This window comes from Hibiscus syriacus, unplaced genomic scaffold (assembly GCF_006381635.1).
Source record: "Hibiscus syriacus cultivar Baekdansim isolate YM2019G1 unplaced genomic scaffold, ASM638163v2 tig00110209_pilon, whole genome shotgun sequence".
In the NCBI taxonomy this organism is placed as follows: Eukaryota; Viridiplantae; Streptophyta; class Magnoliopsida; order Malvales; family Malvaceae; genus Hibiscus; species Hibiscus syriacus.
The window spans coordinates 851,204-858,314 of NW_024062628.1; positions in this window are offsets into that span (position 1 = coordinate 851,204).

Sequence of the window (7,111 nt, forward strand, 5' to 3'; positions counted from 1 at the left end):
ACCACGCAATAGAATATTAAATTAATAAGCCGGTTTGTCGATGAGAGGAACAAAGTTTTGGTAGAAATACCCAACAAGATCGGAACTGAAATTATAAAAGCCCAAAACAAACCTAACTTGGCATTGAATTGATTCCAAGGGAATGTCTCAGGAAAGGCGGGTTAATATACTGTTAATTACGATGTTACCAGATATAATAAAAGATATTTAATAAATTCGGTTTAGTGCTACCGGAAATGTTGAGAAATAATAATAGTAGGTCTAAGTCATGAATAAATATTAAAAAATTTGGCAACCGGCAAACTTAACTTGTCAGTTTGTGTTGATCTAAATTAAAAATGTATCAATCCATATCAATATAACATAAAAAATATCGATAAAATCGGTCACGAAAAGACAATATCGGTAAAGCCCTACCGGATATATTGAACGTGTCGATACTTTAATATAAGGATCGACACTTTATGAATTTAAAAGAGAAGCAGTTTTAACGCCTATAAAGTGTCAATACTTTATAAAAATGTATCGATCCATAACGATATAACAGGTAAAAATATGACAAAACCGGTATCGAAATGATAAAACCGGTAAAGCGCTACCGGATATATTTAAAGTGTCGGTACTTTAATATAAGTATCGACTCTTTGTGAATTTAAAAGAGAATCAGTTTTAGCGCCTATAAAGTGTCGATATTTTATAAAAATGTATCGATCCACAATGATATAACAGGTAAAAATATGATAAAAACGGTATCAAAATGATAAAACCGGTAAGGAGCTACCGGATATATTGAAAGTGTCGATACTTTCATAAGTACGTGTAATAAATTATCAATACTTTCAAAGAAATAGGTAATTATCCTATCGAAAGTATCGAAACCTGACATAAAAGTATCGACACTTTGGCAGTTGTATCGCTTAAATATAAATAACATATCCGATGAAAATATAAAGGCCATAGCTAAATATCCTCTGAAAATAGATAGAACGGACGAGTTTTTGAAATCGAAGCGTAATTGTTGCTGCATTTCAGAAGGCGTTTCTAAAGCGAAGTTTGTTTGTTTGTTGCTGCAGTCGAATCGAAAAATATGTTGTCGAAACCCTGGTTTTTTAATATTACAGTAATCGCAAATAAGGTTTTTATGTGTTGTTTGGGGTTTTGGAGTAAAGAAGCATTTGGAACCGATTACAGGTAGAAAGTGATATTCAAGGTAAAATATAAATGTCGATACTTTTATTAAATATTATAGGTAGAAAATGATATTATAGGTTGTATAAATGTGCCGACACATTTTGTAGTGGCCATTCAAATTCTTTTGAAGAAAACCGTTTTACCACAAGAGTAGTTATCTATATTTGTATATTGAATAAAGTGTATGTAACAAGTATTTGATTTGATTTGCGTAAACTGATATATGAAGGAAAAATGGAGTCAATGGGTGGAAAATTGTTGGTGGCGCAGATGACTTTGAAATTGAGGCCGAGACTCGAAAGCAACCAAAGGGTGGATATATGTACTTCTAGTAAGTATCAATATCTTTTTGTTATTGTTGTTGAAATGATAATTTGATTAAAGTATTTAAGAACTTTAAATTGATTACAAATTTTAAATGTTGACAGTATGGCCGAATGTAAAAGGATGAAGGAAGATGGCACACAGAGCGGTTCGGTATGTAAAATGAAATTGACATTGAGTATTATTTAGTTTTAATGTATTGATTAAGAAACGTTTATGCTTAATATTAGGTGAAAAAAGATGTGAGGTCCAAATGGAATTCGATGAGTGATGCTAAAAAGGAACCTTACATCACACAGTCAAGGAATGATAGTAAAGAATACAAAGAACGGAGGAAAGCACATGAAAATAAGGTATTCATTAAACTTGTAAATACGTTGATACAAAATATATAAGAACTATAACATTATATATTGTTAAAAAATGTAGGAAGTGTCGACAAGGTGCAACATTAAAAGGGTGAATTCATTAATTAAACACCTTAAGGAGAAGGGTCAGTTGAATGTGCTAGGAGAAATAGGTTTTGGATCGTTGGTAGGAGAAAGGGATCGACCTATTTGAAGGGAATTGTGTCGATCCTTGATGGCGCAATTTGATGTCAAACAATGTATTACTAAGTATGGTGATTTTTCATTTCCTCTCGGGATCCCATGTGCTGCAGCCGTATTGGGGGTAGAAAATGAAGGCAAAAGTGTTGTAGAAGTCTGTAAGAGTAAGGACTGGAAAGAAATTGACTCCAAATATGGTTTGAAGCAGAAGGTGACATATGCTGAAATTGAAGAGAAAATCAAAAGTGGATCTTACGAGGGGATGAGCTGAAGGCCAGAGTTCTATTATACCTTGTCGGTATCTTTCTTTGTCCAACGGGTGATACGTCAACGAACAAGGACTATATGAAGCTCATTTGCGATGAAGGCTTGAAGGGTGAGTTCAGTTGGGCTGAATATGTCCATTCGAGATTGATTGAATCAATAATCACCTTTAAAAATGGCAGCCAGAGATTCCTCAAAGGGTGCATAGAAATCTTAGAGGTAAATGAGTTGAAGAACTTTTTGTGTTTTTATATAAAATGATAGTATAGTTATTATATAAAATTATAAATTTTATTATAAATGCAGGTTGCACTGTTCGATTTTTGGTCAGGCTGTGAGGCAGTGTCGGCTTATGAAAAAACCGGAGTGGCACGCATCCGTGCATGGGGGAAGGAAGATGTGGTTAGAGTGATGGCGAAGTTGAAGTTGGATAGACCCGAGGAAGCAAGAAAGGGTAATAAATGTAATTAAATAATATTAAGAATATAATCAATGTATTAATATTGTAATTTAATTTTGAAGGTTATTGGCAAGGAGGTAGAGGAGACAGAGGAAAAGAAAGAAGAGAGGGTTGTATTGGGGGATGACGGTGAGGGAAAATAGAGTAACTTCGACATTTTGATGTCTGAATTGGCTGATATCAAAAAAAATCCAATTTGATATCATGCGAAGACAATCAAGAGTCGAAGAGAAACTTGAGAGAGTCGAAGATACACTTGAGAGGCATAAGGGGGAAGTGGAAGGAAAAATAGATGGAGTGGTGAAAGAAGTAGAGGTGTTGAGGGGTGAAGTGGTGAAAGAAGTTGAGGTGTTAAGGGGTGATCTTAAGATGATGACGGGTGAAAAATTTGATGGAGTGGTGAAGGAGGTTGTGGAATTGAGGAGTGAACTTACGGGGGTGAAGGGGGTGGTTGATCAATACTTGGATGAAAGAGATCAATTGAAGGGTGAAATAAAAGAGATGAAGAGTTATGTAGAGCAAAAATACGATGAACTGAAAAAATATGAAGAAGAAAAGAGGGAGAAGGAAGAAGAAAAGATGGAAGAAATGAGGAGGAAGGATGTCGATGTCATTTATACACCGGAGAGTGTTATAGCGGAAGATTTGGATTCGGAATGTCTTGTACTCCAGAAGAAGAAGCAGAAGGTAAGTTCAATAAAAGAAAACTTAATTTGTCTTTATCATGTTGTTGTGACAAAAATTTGTATGCAAAATTGTATGTTGAAAAAGCGGATATTTCAAGCGGAATTGATGACATCGAATCTGCAATTTGTGATTATTTATGGAATAGTGAGTTAGAATCGAGGTAAGTGAAATATATTGCTTTGTGAGTGATATTTAAATATTTCATGACAACATATTAATCCTAATGATTCATACAGATATTATGTAATCTCAATGGGAAATCAATTTGCTAGTGTATACGACGTTGCAACGTTGAAGCCTACGAATGGGTTGGCGGTGTGGTAAGTAGAAAGTAGAAAATGTTAAAACTTATTGAATATGTTCTGATTGTGTAATTAATTTTGTTAGGTTATTGATTTGCTCGCCTGGACAGTATGCTACAATTCTCAAAAGTCACTCCGGAGGATTGATACCTTCCATACCACTTAGCGGTGAGTTAAATTAATAAATATTGAAAAGTAGTGTTATAGACGGTAAATTAATAATTTTGTTGTGTAATTGTAGAAACAGGCGTTGGATGCCAACATCAAAGAAAGTTTTGAGAGTATTGCTACCTTTTAGGGTCCCATATTGGATAACTATGTGAAATTCATCGATTGTGAGAAGGTAAGACACCATACCAATTACAAATGATGTTTTCGGATATAGAATGTTGAATTTTTTCAAATTGGGTGTGAAATTTGTTGCAGATCATGATCACAATAAACTATCATAATTCACATTGGTATCTGTTGGTGTTGGATATGGTAGATCGTGTTGCAACAATATATGATAGTATGTTTACATCTGAAGCAGCTAAACAGAGAGTGAATGATGCTAAGAGATTGGTATGTATGTATGTATGTATGAAATGACATTATGTAAATTATAATGCATAATTTTTTTGGATCGTAACTTCTTTTTTTTAATGCAGATTAAAATATTAGATTTTTATAATAAGAAACACATTTGGGTTGAATACTATGGATCTCTAGGAAAGTTCCTTTGAAAAATTTCAAATTTGTGGAGCATAAGAAGAATACGAAATTGAATGGGTATGAGATTTTATCATAAATAGAAAGCTTAATTTATGCATGATTCATAATTGACATGTGTAGTTTTCAAATTTTGTAACATATACGATTACGGCATGTATGTGATGATGTGGATGGAATCGATCGGTTCTACAGGGGCAACTGGTGATTTTGTAAGTGGAAATAAAATTCGTTTGTGGTGAAATTGTTAAAAGTCGTAGATTGAATGTTGTGGTTTACAATACTTAACGTTCTGACAATTTGAATATAGGTTGTTGGAGAGTGGGATCGATCGCGAATATTAAACAATCTCGTAAGCCACAATCAAAATCAACGAAGACAGGAGATAACAAAAGCTGCCATGAGACACAAGAATAACAAAAGGATGCAATGATGTAAATGTAGGGTTAATTTTTTATAAGATTTATAATTTTGTATGTGAATGTAATTATGTATGAGATGAGAAAAGTTAGCAGTAGGTTGTTGTACATTTTCTTATACACATTAAGAGTCATGTTGATACGTACGATATATGGAGATTGTTGTAAAAGGTAAATTTACAATGTAGTTGGTAAAAATAGACTTTTTACTGAAAAATTAATAAACACCGATTTGTTTCCAACATTTTGTCCAGTATGATTCCCAAACGTTAAGTTTCCAAAAAATAAGTCAGCATATGTGTAATGTAATAGGTAAAATTTATCGATCCTAGAAACATCGAAACCCATAAGTATAATGTAATAGGTAAATTTTCAATGTAACTGGTATAAATATACCGGTTTTATGAGAGAATAGGTCTACGACATGTATCGACACTTTTTAAATTTTGTGTCGATACTTTTGGTCCAGAATGAATGCCAAAAAGGGTGCAACCATAAAGTGTCGATACATTTATAAAAAGTATCGATCCCAAAAATATCGAAACCCATAAGTATAATGTAATAGGTAAATTTTCAACGTAACCGATATAAATATACCGGTTTTATGAGAGAATAGGTCTACAACATGTATCGACACTTTTTAATTTTGTATCAATACTTTTGGTCCAGAGTGAATGCCAAAAAGGGTGCAACCATAAAGTGTCGATACATTTATAAAAATTATCGATCCCATAAACATCGAAACCCATAAGTATAATGTAATAGGTAAATTTTCAATGTAACCGGTATAAATATACCAGTTTTTGAGAGAATAGGTCTACAACATGTATCAACACTTTAATTTTGTGTCGATACTAATTTAAATATCGCGTGTTTTCCCCTTCATTATTTATAGATTATAATCGATACAAACTCCAAATCGACAAACCCTAAACCTAAAGGCTTCTAAACTCTTCCTCTCCGACGAATACTAGCGTTATCATAACAGTGACGATCAGATATTCAGGTAAATTTATCAATATTTTATGGGTTTGATTGATTTCTATATTGGAGTTTTTTTTCTTGAATGTGTTTGTGTTCCATTGTAATAGCATCCGTACCCAAAATGGCTCCAAAACGTCAGCGTCAGAAGCGCGGTCTTTCTCAAAGCTCTTCTCAACCCAGTTCTTCTCAACCACAACCTCCTTCTCAAACAAATGATTCTTCTGAGGAAATCAGGTCCTTCGAAACTCTGAACTTTAGATCTGATATGGAGAAACAAAGATGGCAGACGAGTTTTAAAGTAAGGAAGATTTGTCCCGAACGTGTCATTGACCTGGGTTTCTTGTTTGATGATAAATATGCATTTAGTTTTAAATCCACATTTACATCTTGGGGTTGCCTTGAATTCCTTGGTGTAGAACCAAAATATTACCCCAACCTAGTTAGAGTCTTCTACAACAATGCTTCTTTACAGCATGAGCCTAACAAGACTAATATAATAGGAATTAATACCCATGTCATTAGGAAGGAAATATATATATCTCAAGAAACTATTACGGAGGGTCTAGGTGTCGAGAATAAAGGGGATTCAGATGAAAATAATTTAGATACTACAATACAATGGGTTCTAGAAATAGCCCAATTCACCTAGATGTAGAGTCGAGAGTGTTTCACAAAATGCTCACATGGTATATTCGGCCTAGTGGGGGAAAACATTCAACGCTTTGAGACAACGATTATTGGTGGATAGCAAAGTATAAATCCAAATCCAAAACGGCTCCAAACATTGCTAAACTGATATTTAATACAATTGTATATATGGTCACAAAGGGAGCAACAATTTCAACTTCACTGCCATATGGATGTATCATCACCCATCTGTTGAAGATTAATATAGTTGAATATGAAATTAATAAAATATACTTTTATTAAAAAAATTCATCCTTACATGATAAAATAATAAAAAATTATATTTTATTAAAATTCATTACGTGATGTGACGAGTTTGATTAAAAATATTATTTAAGCAAACTAGTTATGTGAGTGGGATGAGTTTCTCCTACATTTTAACATTTGTGTATATCTCAAATTAATTTTAGAGATGACCTAGTGGACTAATTTTTTTTAGTAATCTAACCTGTTGGGTCAAATTTACCGGCAACCAATGACTGTTGTTGGGCCGTCATGACTCATGTTTTAGAACCATGGAGTGATTCAATTTGA